This window comes from Protopterus annectens, chromosome 7.part0, assembly GCF_019279795.1.
Source record: "Protopterus annectens isolate FY-2018-M chromosome 7.part0, PAN1.0, whole genome shotgun sequence".
NCBI lineage: Eukaryota > Metazoa > Chordata > Ceratodontiformes > Protopteridae > Protopterus > Protopterus annectens.
This window is the reverse complement of record NC_056739.1, coordinates 1,287,852,319-1,287,867,988: the sequence shown is the minus strand read 5'-3', so window position 1 is coordinate 1,287,867,988 and position 15,670 is coordinate 1,287,852,319.

Sequence of the window (15,670 nt, the reverse complement as noted above, 5' to 3'; positions counted from 1 at the left end):
GAAAATGATCATAGAAATCCAGGAAGAGATGGTTTGTTTACAGACTGCTAAACTCAAAGACCTAGGATGAAAGGAAACAAAAAAGTTGCTCAGATTTACAAATGTGAGCTGTCTGTGCAAATCCAAGGTGTGAAGAACCTTCTCACTGGCAGACTGCAGAGAAGGAAAAAGGAAGGCAAATTAGTAGACTGATTAAGAGATAACTCATTGATCACCCTGGGCATAAAAAGAAGGATTAGTACAGACTCACTGTCCCTGTGAAAAACTAAAAAGGGAGGAACAGCATGAGAGCCTAACCAGTAAAATTGTCAGCTTAGGTAAAATTCAATTACTGGCTACTAAGTAGTACACTGCCTGGATGCCAGCAAAGACGTCATTTGGAAAACCTGAAATAAAATCAACCAGAAAAGGTGAAGAAATAACACTTGAGATGAATCATGCAGCTGTTTAGCAAAAAAGCAGTTCAAATTTCAGCTATGGTACAAAATATGTATTCCAGTAATCTAGAGGAAAAAATAAATCACATGTACTCAGAAGAGATTAAAATAAATGAAACAGTGAAGAAATATATCAACTCGAAAAACAGAAACCTAGAAAAAAATAGAAACTTTAACTAGCTATTCAGATGAACTGATAAAACTGCAAAAATCAGAGGTACCTTTAGTTTTATTTAAAAGTCAGGCATATTTTTATCACAGGAATAGTTGCAGACAACAATAAACAGTTGAAGGAATTTATTTGGGAGTGGAAGAAGGCAAGAGTTAAGTGAGACAAGCTGATCTTCCCCATAAAACAAAGTGATTTGGGATGACTGGATTTGAATGCATACCTTAGAACTACACAGTTAATCCTCATACACATAATACAAGCCAAAAGGTATAAATCAAAGTGGATATTCATGTTGATGAAATATGGAGGACATTCGAGAAATAAGGAGAGTAGGATTTTGGATGCAGATCCTTAAGGAAAATAATAACCATAAAGAATATTAAATTCCTAAAGTAGAAGAAAGTAGTCTAAGAACTAAACCATCAAGGCAACAGGGAGAGGAGTTTTTTGCCAATTGAGATGACTATAAGTAGGGGTATAAAAAATAGCTATAAGGGGTTAATAGAGTGGGATGAGGTCAGGAAGTCTGGACTGCAGGTTAGAGACTGCCTTCCCTACCAGATATTGACATAAGAGTATATGCAAAAGGAAAGGGGTATGGGAGTGCTAAGTGAAAAACTAGCTCTGGTAGTATTCTTAGTAGAGTCTAGAACAGAAGCTAAATGTAAGACTAGCTCTGGTAGTATTCTTAGTAGAGTCTAGAACAGAAGCTAAATGTAAGACTAGCTCTGGTAGTATTCTTAGTAGAGTCCAGAACAGAAGCTAAATGTAAGACTAGCTCTGGTAGTATTCTTAGTAGAGTCTAGAACAGAAGCTAAATGTAAGACTAGCTCTGGTAGTATTCTTAGTAGAGTCTAGAACAGAAGCCAAATGTAAGACTAGCTCTGGTAGCATTCTTAGTCGAGTCTAAAAAAGGGAGAATTACAGGGTATATATGATAGCTATAAGAATTAATCAAAGCAGGTCAAAAAAAGACTGAGAAGTGGGACTGGAAAAGCAGTTTACAAGGGAACAATGGGAAGACATAGGTATGGCTCCCAAGTATGCAACAAAGTCCAGGATGTTTAGGATTTTTGCCTGGAAGTGTTTGCAAATGTATTGTTATGCCTCAAACAGACTTCAAAGAATATCTCTTTAGGTATATAAGAAATGGTGGATGTAAGATGGGAAACAGACAGGCAATTGGAAACATGTTTTCTGGGAGAATAACAAGTTGCAGATTTTAAAACTTCCATACAGAGTACTCTGTCAGAAATGCTGGGGGAGCAAATGGCAGTAACTAAAGTAACTAAGGAAATGATTTCTTGAGGTGAGACACAGGCTCTGAACTGACTAATTATAATAAGGCCCTACCAATTTTAATGCTACTGATGACCTAAAAAGCAATTACAAGAAAATGGAACTCAAAATTTAAATCAACTATTATTGCAGTACTAAATTATGTAAAGGAGATATAGGGAATGCAGGTGGGATCTTTAGAAATGGGTTGCAGCAAATTACATAGAAATAAATGGAATTTGTGAAAAAAATATATGCAGAATAATGTTCAGGATGAGCAGTGAGGTTTAATGGAAGGCAAAAATTAAGCAATTTAAGTAATTGTAGAATTAATGATGATTAAAAAGAAATAAAACATATATGTAATATATGATGTATAAGAATGAAAAATGTATTTTTAAAACACCTTTATTGAAAAATCACTTGTAACATATGTACACTTACATTTACATACAAATAATCAAACAATGTTAACAAGTTCACATTTATAAACATAATACATCACATATATTCATATGGATCCCATTTGCATTGCCGAAAGTACAGTTGTCAGAAACAGCACTTTGCCGAAAAAGAAAACAGTTAAAACACATTCACTAATGTTTCTCATATTTTTGCAGGGGGCAAGCCCCCCTGCACCCCCATACAGGGGGCTGTGCCCCCAACCCCCCTGCTAATTATATACACTAAGTCTGAGATTGCACTGCAGTGACAACAAGGGTATATTTGCTCATACATACTGTAGTGCGATCGCAAAGTGCCGTTTCGGACAAGTGTAATTTTGGAGATATGGTCTTGGCAAAGTCAGTTTAGGACAATTGTACTTTCAGCAATGCAAATGGGATCCATTGTTATATATTATATAATCTAAACAGGACATAAATTATTCAGTTCCTGCCTTCTCTTAAACCTTATTCCTACTCCAAAACGTTCTGCATGTATTGTTCCCACAATTTCCATATTTTTCTATATAATTTACTCTTACCCTTTTCTTAAGATTCACTTTCTGTTCTTTTATCTTTTACAATATTCACAACTAAGTAACTGTTTTTTGGCAGCCACCCAGAATTGAAGCCTTTCTATGCCTAGGCAATTCAGATCCCATATCCCCATGGGATTCCAAGATGGTGGTTGTCTAGAAAGCACCCTCTCCACGGAGCTTCTATCCAACTGCTAGTAAACCTGTCTAAAATGCCAGGAAAATTATCTAAGGAACACAGCTTTAGTGAGCAAATAGTAGCATAAATAGAGCCCTGGATCTTAGAGTGGAGTATCTCTCTTCTTTTCTCAGTTAAATGGCTAAAACCCTCTCCAGACTTCTCAAGGGTCTCTCCACCACATGGAAACTACAGGCCTAAGAGTCCTAGTAGGGCTGACAGAACACTGTTATCAAAAAGGGTAAGTAATACAATATGTCCAAGGAGTCGGAATTTATGGAAACCCAAACTTCAAAAACAAAATTATCTGCAATAGCTTCTCCGGAAAAAGAAGTTATATCCAAAAGGCAGAAAGTAATAAAAAAGAAGCAAGAGCTAACTAAAGCGAGTACTAAACAGAAACTTGACGATATTATACAAATAGATGAACACAAACTTGCCCTTCTACCCCTCCAAACAGCAGTGCAAGATTTTTCCGAACAGCTCTCAAAGTTTGGAAATACAATTAATCTAATTGCTGAATGCATGGATCATATTGAAGCAAAAACGCAGGCTAATGAACACCAACTTGATATACTGAGAGAGGAGTTGACTGCCAAAAACACAGTACTTGAGGATATCCAACAAAAATTCCTCGACTTAGAAGCGAGAAGCAGATGAAATAATATTGTCATAAGAGATCTACCAGAACAGTATGATCAAAATCAGCTCCTGGTAATGGTCAAACAAATATTTAGCACACTGTTAAACTCGAGTGGTAACAGTAATGACATGATAATTGAAAGAGTTCACCGTGCATTATATAAAAATTAGCTCTCTGACATCCCTAGACTAATCCATGTTAAACTCCTTAGCTATCAAGACATTCAGAAAGTGTTAGACGTGAGCAAGAAACAGAAGCAATGTATATGGAATGGCCAGAGAATATTTATATCTCAAGACCTACCGGTGGTTACTAAAGAAAAGCGTCGAAAACTCTCACCATTCTGTGCTGAGCACATCAGGTGAAAGATAAAATTTCAGATGCGCTTTCCAAATACTCTTTCCTTTTCACACAATGAATCAAGATATACAATGGGCTCTCCTAAAGAAGCAAAACCAATATTCATTAAATGCTATGGTAAGTGCCCGATCTATAAAGCTCCCAGCTGCATGAGTATCAATTCTTTTGCCAGTTCAGATGGCAGTGTAGTCAATTTCTAATGTGTAGAGTTGATGCTCCTTATCTTGTTGAAAACATGCTAAATATTTAAAAAAATAAATATATAAAATACCGGAAACTCGCACATGTGCGAGAAATTTTCTAGGATCTGTTTGCTTAGCTATCATGTGGGTGGTAGGAAGATCTCTGTGTAACAACTTCCTGTGATGTCTACCCTCATGAAATTTGCATAACAGCAGTATATACAAATCCAGTATGGAAGGAAGGCAAGTCTATGATTGTCAGCAGAGATCTAATTTTACAATATGTATAATAAGCAAGACACTATAGAAGGTATTTAGCTGCTTTTGGGAGAAGAGAGGTTTTAGTAGATAGTCGTTGGCTTACTTGACCAAAATAGCTTACCTCCATAAAGAGACATGGACCAAACTGGAACCTTTCCATGGTCTAACTGGGTTTTAACTGATAAATTCTCCTCCAACTGGTTAATCTGGGAGGAACTGTCTCATTATTATAGAAGGAAGTCGTTTTATATGCGAGAAGTTCATGATGTGGACCGATGAGTTCTTAACCTAGTGCAGACTGGTCTGTTGAACTTCCTATTCATGTAGTTAATTTGCGAATGATTTATCTATTGAATACTAAGTTTTAATGTGTTGGAGACTCAGTTATGAGCAATGCCTGATGTTGCAAATGATATAACACGTGTTGAAGCTTTGTAAATTATTCGGACTCTGATAAGATGTTCCTGTTGGTGTTGTTCCATATTGTTACTGTTTTGTGTTCTTCAAATTTCTGATTTTAGCACACATTTTAGGAGATTGATAATAACTTGCTTAAGGTTCCCCCCTGATATCTAAGGATTTAATGTTTCTTGCCATAAGGAAAGCTAGTTATCCCCTTTTTTTTCTTGACATGGTGAACTAGGCTCAACAGGATTTTGAGTAAAGATTGCTCATGTTCTTGTAAAATTATATGAGGGGTTCATATTTTGTTTAGTATAGTTTGGTTGTTTTTGCTAATTATATATTTCCCTCTATTTGTTGGAGAGAGCCAATTGAAGATGTTGAGTCACCAGCTGACATAAATGTCTATACTTATTTTAACCTCAGCTACGGGATAACTAAGTGTGCAATTCATGTTGGCAAGACAGCTGTATTTAGACCTCATGAGAAGAAACCTTATATTTTCATATTTGGTACATGAGATATGCTGAGTGTATAAAAGATTTAGTTTGTCTGCTTTAATTGGTAAAGATGGATTATGACTGATATGTTCTATTGTAACTTCTGGGATGTGAAACAAATGGCTTAGACACATTGCCTAGATGTATCTGATACTGATAAACTAAATCTGCTCCTCATCTCTGTAACCTTTGCTATATTTAGAAGTCACCTACTCTTATATTAACAAATTACTGTGTCATTGGATTGCATTATGAAAGCTCTACAAATCTGGCTGACTATACGAGGCGACACTTGGACAGTAACTACTGCTTCAGACTTCTCATAATCTGTCGTATTTTATATCTACAAGGATACACTATCTTAGAAACCAATTTATACCATTTTTGACATTCAGTCTTTTGGGACCTCCCCACACTGCCAACTTCAATTGGCTTATTGTTCATTCAGGAGCAATGTGGATCTCCTAAGTAGGATAGAAGGTGGCTACAACTGGGGTTAGGACAGTGATGTATATTGATTGTAGATATAGTTGTGCAAAAAAAAAGGATAGGTTCACCATTAGCTAGAAGTTACGCATCTACTTTTGATACATACATGAAAGATTTAGTTCTATGTGTAACGCTCCTCTTTTATACACATTCAAATAAAGTGGCTAAGTGGTTAGGCACAGGGGTAGTTTTGAAAGAGTTACGTGCTGCAAATTTGATAAAAGACCTTATCATACTCCTCAAAAATCCTTTCCTTGGGTCATTTGATATTATTTTCATTCTCGCCAATATAACACTTAGATTAAGGCCTTGTCCTTTAGAACTAATAAATGTGGAAGTTAGACTGCTGGAATGTAAGAGGGCTGCATGTCAAAAACAAGAAAAAGTAACTGATGCATCTCCTTTTGAAGTCAGAGTCAAATATTTGTTTTATTCAAGAAACACACATGGTTAAAGAAGATTGGAAAGGTGAGACTAACAGAAAATGGATAAAAGACATTATTGTATCTGGGGATAGCTCTAACTCCAAAGGAGTAGCAACCATACTTATAAGTCATTTCAAGTCCCAATTATAGGCTACGAGACAGATCCCGGAGGCAGATGGTGTTGTTTTTCAGCTATGAACCCTCTACTTGATAAACCTACCATATTTCTAAATATATACAGCCCATGTACAAGACAGCAAGACTTCATCTTAGAAATTTATAATATATTATCCAACTTCCCTGATCACTACTATGTCATTGGGGGGACTGGAATGTGGTAATAGACCCATGTTCGGATTGTTCCAGTAAATCAAAACCATATAACACACAAGCCTCTCTTCCTTTGGCTGAACTCATTTCAGATTATAGTCTCACTGATCCTATTTCTTTTAGAGATGATATTCAAAAAAGTAATATTTACACATACTATTCTAAATGCCACAATTCTTGGTCACGTCTGGACTTTCTTCTAATCTCAGAAGCACTAATAAAATGGGATGTAAAATGTTCAGCTGAACCTAGGTTTTTACCTGATCATTCAAGAATAAGCTTAATGATAATAGAGATAAAGGATGCAATTGGTCCGAAATAATAACCTCCTATATAACTCTGAAATAGTCCAAGAAATTCTAAAAACCTTAACAGAAGTTGAGGATAACCTTGACAACACGAATATTCCATATGATATTCAGTGGGCTGCATGCAAATTGATGCTCAGAGGAATATTTATACAGAAAGCTTCTTATTTTAAGAAATAAAAGGAAAACAGATTAATGTCTGAAATTAAAGAGCTAGACAAGAAATATCAAGAAAATCAAAGCTCTGTTTTGGAATATCTAAATATTGAAAAACAAAGAGAATTATTTGAATTACACCAATTCAACTATTCCCTACAGGAATTAAGATTTATAGCTAAGTATTCTGAGTGGACACAAGCCCCATCTAGAGCTTCAGCAAGATTAATAGAAAATAAACAGGAGGCTTCTAGAATAACCTTACTTTACCACCAAGATAAAGCAATCAAAACAGGCCTACAAATTATAGAGTTATTTCAACAGGTTTACACTGAGATTTATGCTAGGAGTGATCAACAAAACCCGATTTCGGAGAGAGAAGATTTCCTAGATAAACTCACATTTCTTAACTAAATGAAGATGAAAAAGCGCTTCTCTCTGCCCCACTGACTCACCAGGAAATTTCTCAGTGGCGGATTTAGGCATGGGCGCAGGGGCGCGTGCCGCCCCCTTTTTGTCCATTAGAACATTTGTTCTTCATTTTTTTTTAATCTGAAAAATGTACCCTTTTGGTACGTTTTCAAGTTACGTTTTTTTTTTTTTTTTTTGAGCTGTCATAGAGATGACCTATCATAATAATATGTATGGTCCCATAATTTTTTTTCAGTTTGGGTTCTTTTTCCTCACAACCAATCAATGCTGTCAAAACTCGCGCCTAACTCAAATACATCGGAGAAGCGACTGGAGGTTGCAGAGTCAGGTGATTTTATAATCTCCTCAATTGCTCCACCAAATATATCACTATTGTAGTTAAGTTAGGTGCGTTTTGGTAAAAACTTCAGAGCATCGATTTGTGTTGTGAGAAACGTGCGGAATTCTATTCAAGAACTGACTGTGCAGAGTTCTGAGCTCCAGCACCAAACTGGTATTGACAAGACGTCTGTGAGAGGTGTGTGTGTGTGTGTGTATATGTATATATATATATATATATATATATATATATATATATATATATATATATATATATATATATATATACATATATATATATATATATATATATATATATATATATATATATTTATATATATATACATATATATATATATATATATATATATATATATATATATATATACATATATATATATTTTTTTTTTATTTTTAGTTTGAACGTACCAAAGAGCCCCAATTAATTACTCAGTTTTATTTATTGTATTTTATATTTGTTTACCTGGAAAGTCCAACTCAACACAGGTCCTTTTAAAAAGGTCTCTGATAATATCATATCTGTTGAAGGCATGATGATTTGTTTTTTTAGTTTGATGGAAGCTCGGCAGGGTTTGAAATAAAGTCAAATGGCTGTAATTTATAGCTATGAATTTTGGTGGATGATAAACAGAAGTTTGAATGACCTTAGATCAGGAAGATGAATCTAAAAGAACATGTGCACTTATGCACGGTCCCAAAAGGTGTGTGTTTGGGGGGTCGGGAGTAGTATGTGGCACATGTCCTAAAAAACGCCAAGGTCTTAAAGTAAACATAATCTGCCACTGCACCAAGGTATGTGTGGCTTTGTAAAGATTAACTACAGGGACTTTTAATCAACCAATTGAAAACTTGATGGATGTATTCAAGGATTCTACTTCACTGATACTCCTTCATTTCCTTGATATTATGCTGTAGCTTGTGGGGCAGCATATATGGTTTCTATGTACCACAGAAGAGAGACTCCACATGATATGGACTTTGTATAGCTTACCATTTTCCGTGAGTTAAGTTACCTCATGGAAAATGGTATGCTATGCAAAGTCCATTAGTTGCAAGGATTTCCACTCCTTCACTTGCAAGTTGGTAGTAATGCTTAAAACAACAACATTTTCTAACCAAGTAGGGCAGTAAAACTTAATATTTCATGGTGAGTGGGTGCCTGCACACTAAAGTACATTTTTTATAGTCAACATCAATATCTTCTTAATCCGGCGATTACTGCTTATCACCTGTAAATCAGTAAAAAAGCGCACCTTGCCAAACTTCCGCAACAAGGGTTAATGAAGCTAGAAAATTGTAGTACTGTACTGCGTAAAAACTGTTTAACATCCTTTAAAAACATTTACGATCTTGGAAAAAAAGAGAGAAAAAACAAGATTACTTCACTGAGCACATCAAAATAATGGCTGAAAATGAATTATCACTTAACAACTGCTTGCCACTCTATGCAACCACATGGAATCTAGTTGTGACTGTTTCTACAGTAAGCAGCGGAGGCCTGAGAAATAAAAGTTATTTCAAAGAATCCTCGTTTCACTTTCTGATCAAATTTTATATCAATTTGATGTTTGCCTTAACGGAAATTATCTTAGTAAAGCTTTTGATAATCAAAAGCTTTACTAAGATAATTTCCGTTAAGGCAAACACTTGATTTTGTCCCTAAAACATCATTGCATTCTTCATTGGCCTTTATTTAGCAAGTAGTATTATGGGCTTATGATATAAAGTTAGTGTACAGTGAGAAAGCAGTTCTTTGGCACGCTGGTGAGAATAAGTTGGTCAGGATAGGCTCAAGTGAAAGATGCAGTGTCCATGTGATCCCATAAAGAAAAGATCAGATGGTTTCAGCTTTCAACACTCTAATGTCACATTTCATTTTTAAAGTGTTCCTGATTGTTTTTATCCCTGAATGGTTGAGAGCTCAAATTCTCATCGCTAGTGCACGCCAAAGAAGGTAATCTCTCAACTGTACCGATATGTTGCTAAACATTAATAACATTCATGAACAGCACAAAAATAAATATCTTAACACTGTGAAATGTCAGGTGTAGTAACTAGTAAGAAGGTACAGGAAGCTGGAACAGTCAATGATGTGCATGTCTGGCTATTGCACAGGTGACACAGGACATCACAGGGGCTTTATGACAAGGTTAGATAGGACTCAGCTTCATGATGGAGATGCGGGAAAGAGATAGATAACATTCATATGTTGGAGTTCTGTGAACGAGCTGAAAGATGTTGGAGAGCGGTGTTAATTACATGTACAGAGATTTATGGGAAGAAACTAGAGGATAGTTATTTGGTTTGCTTATCTAAGGTGGAAGAAAAGGGGAAGCATTGGATTAGGGAGTAAAGGGATGATTTGCCAATGACAGTGGAGCTGATAAAAAGTATTATTGCAAAAGGGTGGAAATGTCCCATATTGGAGGTAGTAGGAATGGAATAAACAAAGCAACGGGTTCCGTGTTTGGTCAGAGGAGGGTGTGCAAGTAAGAGATTTAGGTAAGAATACAGGTGATAGTGTCTTGGAAGAGGGGCTGTATATGTATTAGTGAGTCTAGCTGGATAATGGGGATGAGTATGAGGTTACCTGCATTATATAAGCAGAGCTGATGTGATGGGAGAACAGAAGGTATGATAGGGGAAGTTTTTTTTCTTCTTTATTATGTGGAGAAGCTGAGGCATCATCTGGTTGCAGGTAGGTTAGATAGGGGTTACAGGGAACATCTGTACTTGTTTGATGGAAGGCTGTGGTGTATGAAATTACCATGGAGTTATTTTTAGTGTTAGAAGTGGGATACTTAGTTTAATTCAATTTAGTTTATTCTAGATTTGTTTTTCCTTAGGGTAGATTAGCCATTCTGTTTAAGGTTTGAGAAGAGTTGGATCTCTTTTTATTATTTATAATGGTGCTTATTTGAAATAATGTTTTGTAATGGTATTATTGTTTTAATACATTTGCTTTCTGCTATTCAATAAAGATGATTTAGGGAAAAGAAAGAGATTTTAGGGGAGTGCATTATGTTGAACCTGGAAACGTAGGGCAAAGATGAGTCAGAGTCTTGAAGTAAATCTAGCAACTGAACAATGAAATAGGGCAGGGATGGAAAACTCACAGCTATGGTCAAGGATTTTAAGAAAAGGCAGACACAGAAAAAAGAAAAGAATACCAGTGAGGCAATGCAAGAATGTGAAGTTAGTGGTTGGTGTGAAGTACTGGACATACAAGCGGTGTTGGGGGGGAGACAGGTGGGGAAGTGATGAGTTAAAACACAATGATACAAGGAGAAGGGTAACAAAGGAGATGGGTTCTAGAAAGTGACAAGGATAACAAATGAGAGGAGTTCTGGAAAGTGACAAGGCAACAAGGAGTCAGCAGAAGGGGGTCAAATGGAGAATGAAGGCTTTTAGGTATGTGCCAGAAAAGAGAAAGGAGATAAACAGTCCTGGCTAGGTGGAATGAGGAGGAGAGAAAGATCATAGAAGATGAGCCTATTAGCCTGACAATAATGGCAAGCAGAGCTGGATCTAACAAAAGGATCCTTATGCAAATAACAAGTAACATGCTCTAGCTAGGGGACCACACAAGTGTTGCCAGCCTCAGCATTCTCTCCAATATTAAACAAGTTTACTAATGCACAGGCTTAATTGTTAACTAATTTCCATGACTGTATATCAGTAAATGGATTAAAAAACACACACACAGTGTGTGTCTTGTCTGCATCATCTTTATCCCAAAAAAGTTGCCTCAATTTACTTTGCCAGCAAAATATCTGGTTTGCCTGTATGACTTCATGATTGACCTTGGCTTTTCCATATATGGAGGCTGAAGTGAGAAGCATGTTCCATGTTTACAGTTTTTCCTGTAATTTAAGGGTACTACAGTTTACAAAAAAGTAGACATTATTTTTTTCAGTTTTGCATATGGGTTGTGTTCTTCCACTGCTTTTAAATTTTCCCCCTCCCAAACCCCATCATGTTCTTACTCATTGAGTGGAACAGATATCCTCTATTTTACCAACATGAACTTACCTGTCCTTTACAAAACCTGCCAAATATTACGCCCCTTAGTATGAGAAATGAAACTGAGTCAGGATGCGTGCCATTTCAATTTGTAACATGCACATTTATTTTTAATATGTATATGGCAGCCTATTTTTATTCATATGACCTACACTCCTTTGAGGTTCTTTCTGGTTACCCAGCACAAGCTTCCAGTGATTACTAGGTAATGATTTACTTTTAACAGTAAAGAGGTGACAGGCAGGCCTATTTAGTTGGGAAAATGAATAATTAAAAGAATCTCCTTCTACTGTTTACCACCCCCCAAAAAAACACACTTTCTGAAAGAATTGAATGTTGAGCTGGTGATTCCACATTCGTATGTTTTCTGGGTTTGTGACTGCAACATGTTCTTCACTCACTCAAAGTGTTTGGTTTGGAATTGTAGCCACATCATTGTTTAGGGGTATATATTGGAAAATGTATGAATGAGAAAGCATTGTATGTTTTGGCTATACAACCTGAAGGGCTGCCAGGCAGCAAGTTCTATAATATGAAACTGGACATGCTATTAAAATGTCCATGATAATGATTATTTGTATTGGTCCCTGACTGGTTGATAGAAAACATGTATTAAGTATGTGCTATGGTTCCTAAAGCACGCACACACACACTGTAAGCAAATCATTTAAAAACTGAGTCTTTAAAACATTCTGTTCAAGTAGATTATAAGTACAATATCATAGCTAGTTTGCTTAAATGACTAAAGGTGCTACTGCATGACTACAGTGACTATTTTTGCTCCCTAACAACCTGCTTCATGGGCAGCCTCCCCCTTCGCCCCAGTCCCAACTATGGCTTTGGTTTCTTTTATTTGATGGCAAAAAATAATCTGCAAGCATATTAGCAGTGTCTTTAGGGTTAGAGTAGGCAGCAGTCTTATGCAGTACTTGAGAGTGTTACTGATTATTATTTGTTAATCATTTGATGTAATTAAAGAAGGATTTGTGATTATTGACTGTCAATGCTGATTTTCTTTATATTAATGTTCAGATTTTTGCATACCTTTTTGGCAATTTTTATGTGGGTAGATTTTGATTTATTATACAGTTAATCGGCTTGGTTAGCTTAATTAATTAGTTTATCAATGTTGTGCTGATTGCAGTATTTCTTATACTGGAGTAAAATTCAAGTGATAGGTGAGTCTACATGGGGGCTGACAATTTTGCATTTGAATTTTGACAGCTCATCACAGTTTTAATAGGTTTCTCTTTTTAAAGTCATTGTTTTCACTGGTTTGTAGTGTATTAAATGTATCCATTTCCTAATACCTCACTCAGACACTGTCAGCAATCTTAGAAGCATGTATAAATCCCTTTATAACACACTGGATATCCCTTTACAACACACTGGATAGCTAGCTGGATCACTGATAGGATGCAGGAGGTTATAACCACAGAGAGACCAGTCATAAGTGCAGTCACTCAGGGCTCTGTGCTGGTCCACTTCTCATTAGCATCCAATGTCAAGGGCCTCTGGCTAACCAAGTTCACAGATGATTTGCAAACTGGGAGCAGTCACACCCTTCTATGATATAAAATAAGACTGTACCTTGTAATACATGCCCTTTGTTTGAACAGGTCAATTGATTTTAAAATCAGGAGTAGCTGATAAGCACGCTCCCCTTCCCTAGCTCTCCCCTATATGGAATCATTCTAGAATCCTGGACATTTATGCCCCTTCCACTGACTCATCACCCTGACTAAAGTAATACAACCCTCCAGACCCCCCAGATAAATTTCTTCAGATCTCTTCCCTTCCCATCTGGTCTACATAGGTTCATAGATTAATACTTGGCTAATTGCCTTTGTGGACTATTTTAAGCCTAGCCAACGACCCCATGTAAGAATCAAACCCTGCACCTTTGGTTTGTAAGGCAAATAGTCTAACCATTATGCCAACCTCCCACCCCCACATCTATGAAATCATTGCTGATAATGGTCACCAGCCCCAGCCTAGCTTCTTTCACAATGCCAGTGTGTTGCCATCTTCAACTTTGCCAGCCTCATAGACATATTTAAACAGGTTTTATTCTTGAATTAATATTCTTGAATATCATTGTTTCACTTTGAGACAAGTGAATGACCGTATCTATGATAAAGTGAGCAAATATTTCTGATAATGTGCTTTATCTAGTTTTGTCTTGACATAAGTGGTTATCTAATAACATAATAACGTAATAGTTCTGTCATGCAGGCAATTATTTACATCAGTCAGATCATTTACAGTTTTGATTAAAAATAACTATTAAATTGATTGCATTTTTAAAATACAGGGAGGTAAACACAGTGCTGTATATTTTACATAAGAATATGGACAGTGATCTTGATACTTGCTATGATGTTGAAAACTTTGCGATTGTTATCTTGCCTTGTAAATCTTGAATTTTGTGGAGCTGCACAAGATACATACAGAGATAACCTCAGCAGGGGGTAAGTAGTAGTGTTCATTATATCCTGGTAGGGAGGGTAAGTTATCATTGGTCTGAAACTGCTTCAATGCTGTTGTGCTCAGAGGAATTTCTTGCTGTCATGTTACAGCTTATGTCAGATTAAGAAAACTGAACAATATATGTCTGGGTTGTACAGTCTCTAGATATGCAATTTGTGAAAGTAACATTTATAGAAAGACTGTGAATGTGGAATTATCACAGTAAAGAATACTTCCCAGTCCTAGCATTGCTATTTGTACATTGTGATATCTGTCATTGCTTACAAAATGTTTACAGTTTTTCCTATGCCCTTTATTTCTCCAGAAAATGTTGTGTAATGCCAGGATGTCTGTAGGCTGATAGAAGTATAGCACCCATGGACACAGACAGTTTTGTAAAGCAATTGCAACATGCCAAAGCAAAGAACAGATCATGCATTCATTTGTGAAGTGTTTTATATGCGTTCTTTCTTCAGCATAATGAACACATGTTGCTGTGGCCATTGGCTAAGTCAGTAGTACTTGACATTGTTTTATTTTATACATTAGATAACAGAAGCAGTTATTTCTTGTATTGAAATGAGCTGCAGTATGTCAGGAGAAAGTGCTGCTATGTCTTCAGGAGCCAAGCGAGAACTACATCAACAGTCTCTCTTCAAATTTTTCAGAAAGGTCATAAAACACAGAGAAGGTTCAGTCTCTGAGGGTAAGTCATTGTGGGTGAGAGTAGTGCCAAAGTATAGAATTATGTCCCATTCTCAGGATGATTGTTAGATAGTTCAGATGTGTATGACACTATTTCCTGTGCTAAAGTATTTGTCTAGGATTTTATGAATGAGGGTATTCATAAGTTTTGCTGATTTAGTGTCGAAAGGAAGTCAGATATGGAATGGAAAATGAACTGAAAGATACTGTACTCTAAAAGTTATATATGAAGGCAGGAACTCATCGGTGAAATGGGACATCTTAATAATCCATGTTGTATACTTTGCATTTCTTTTGTGGGTTTGCAGGCATCCAGTGTATAGATTGTATTTCCCTATTTTTTTTTAGTTAGTGAAACTTTTTTTTTTGTGTAACAGTACGCTATTCAGTGGAGACAGATGTAGTTGTATTTGTTGTACTGTTACAGAAGTTATCTTCCTCTTGATATTTGTTTTCATTTTTTTAGCCAGCAGTCAGAGTCATGTGTGTTTGACACAGAGGACATGGTAAATGAATGCAGTGCCATCAGAGAAGTCAGTGAAAATAGTACTGTCACAGAAGTCAGCAGCTTAAGAGATAACATAGAAAGTGAGAGAAGTACT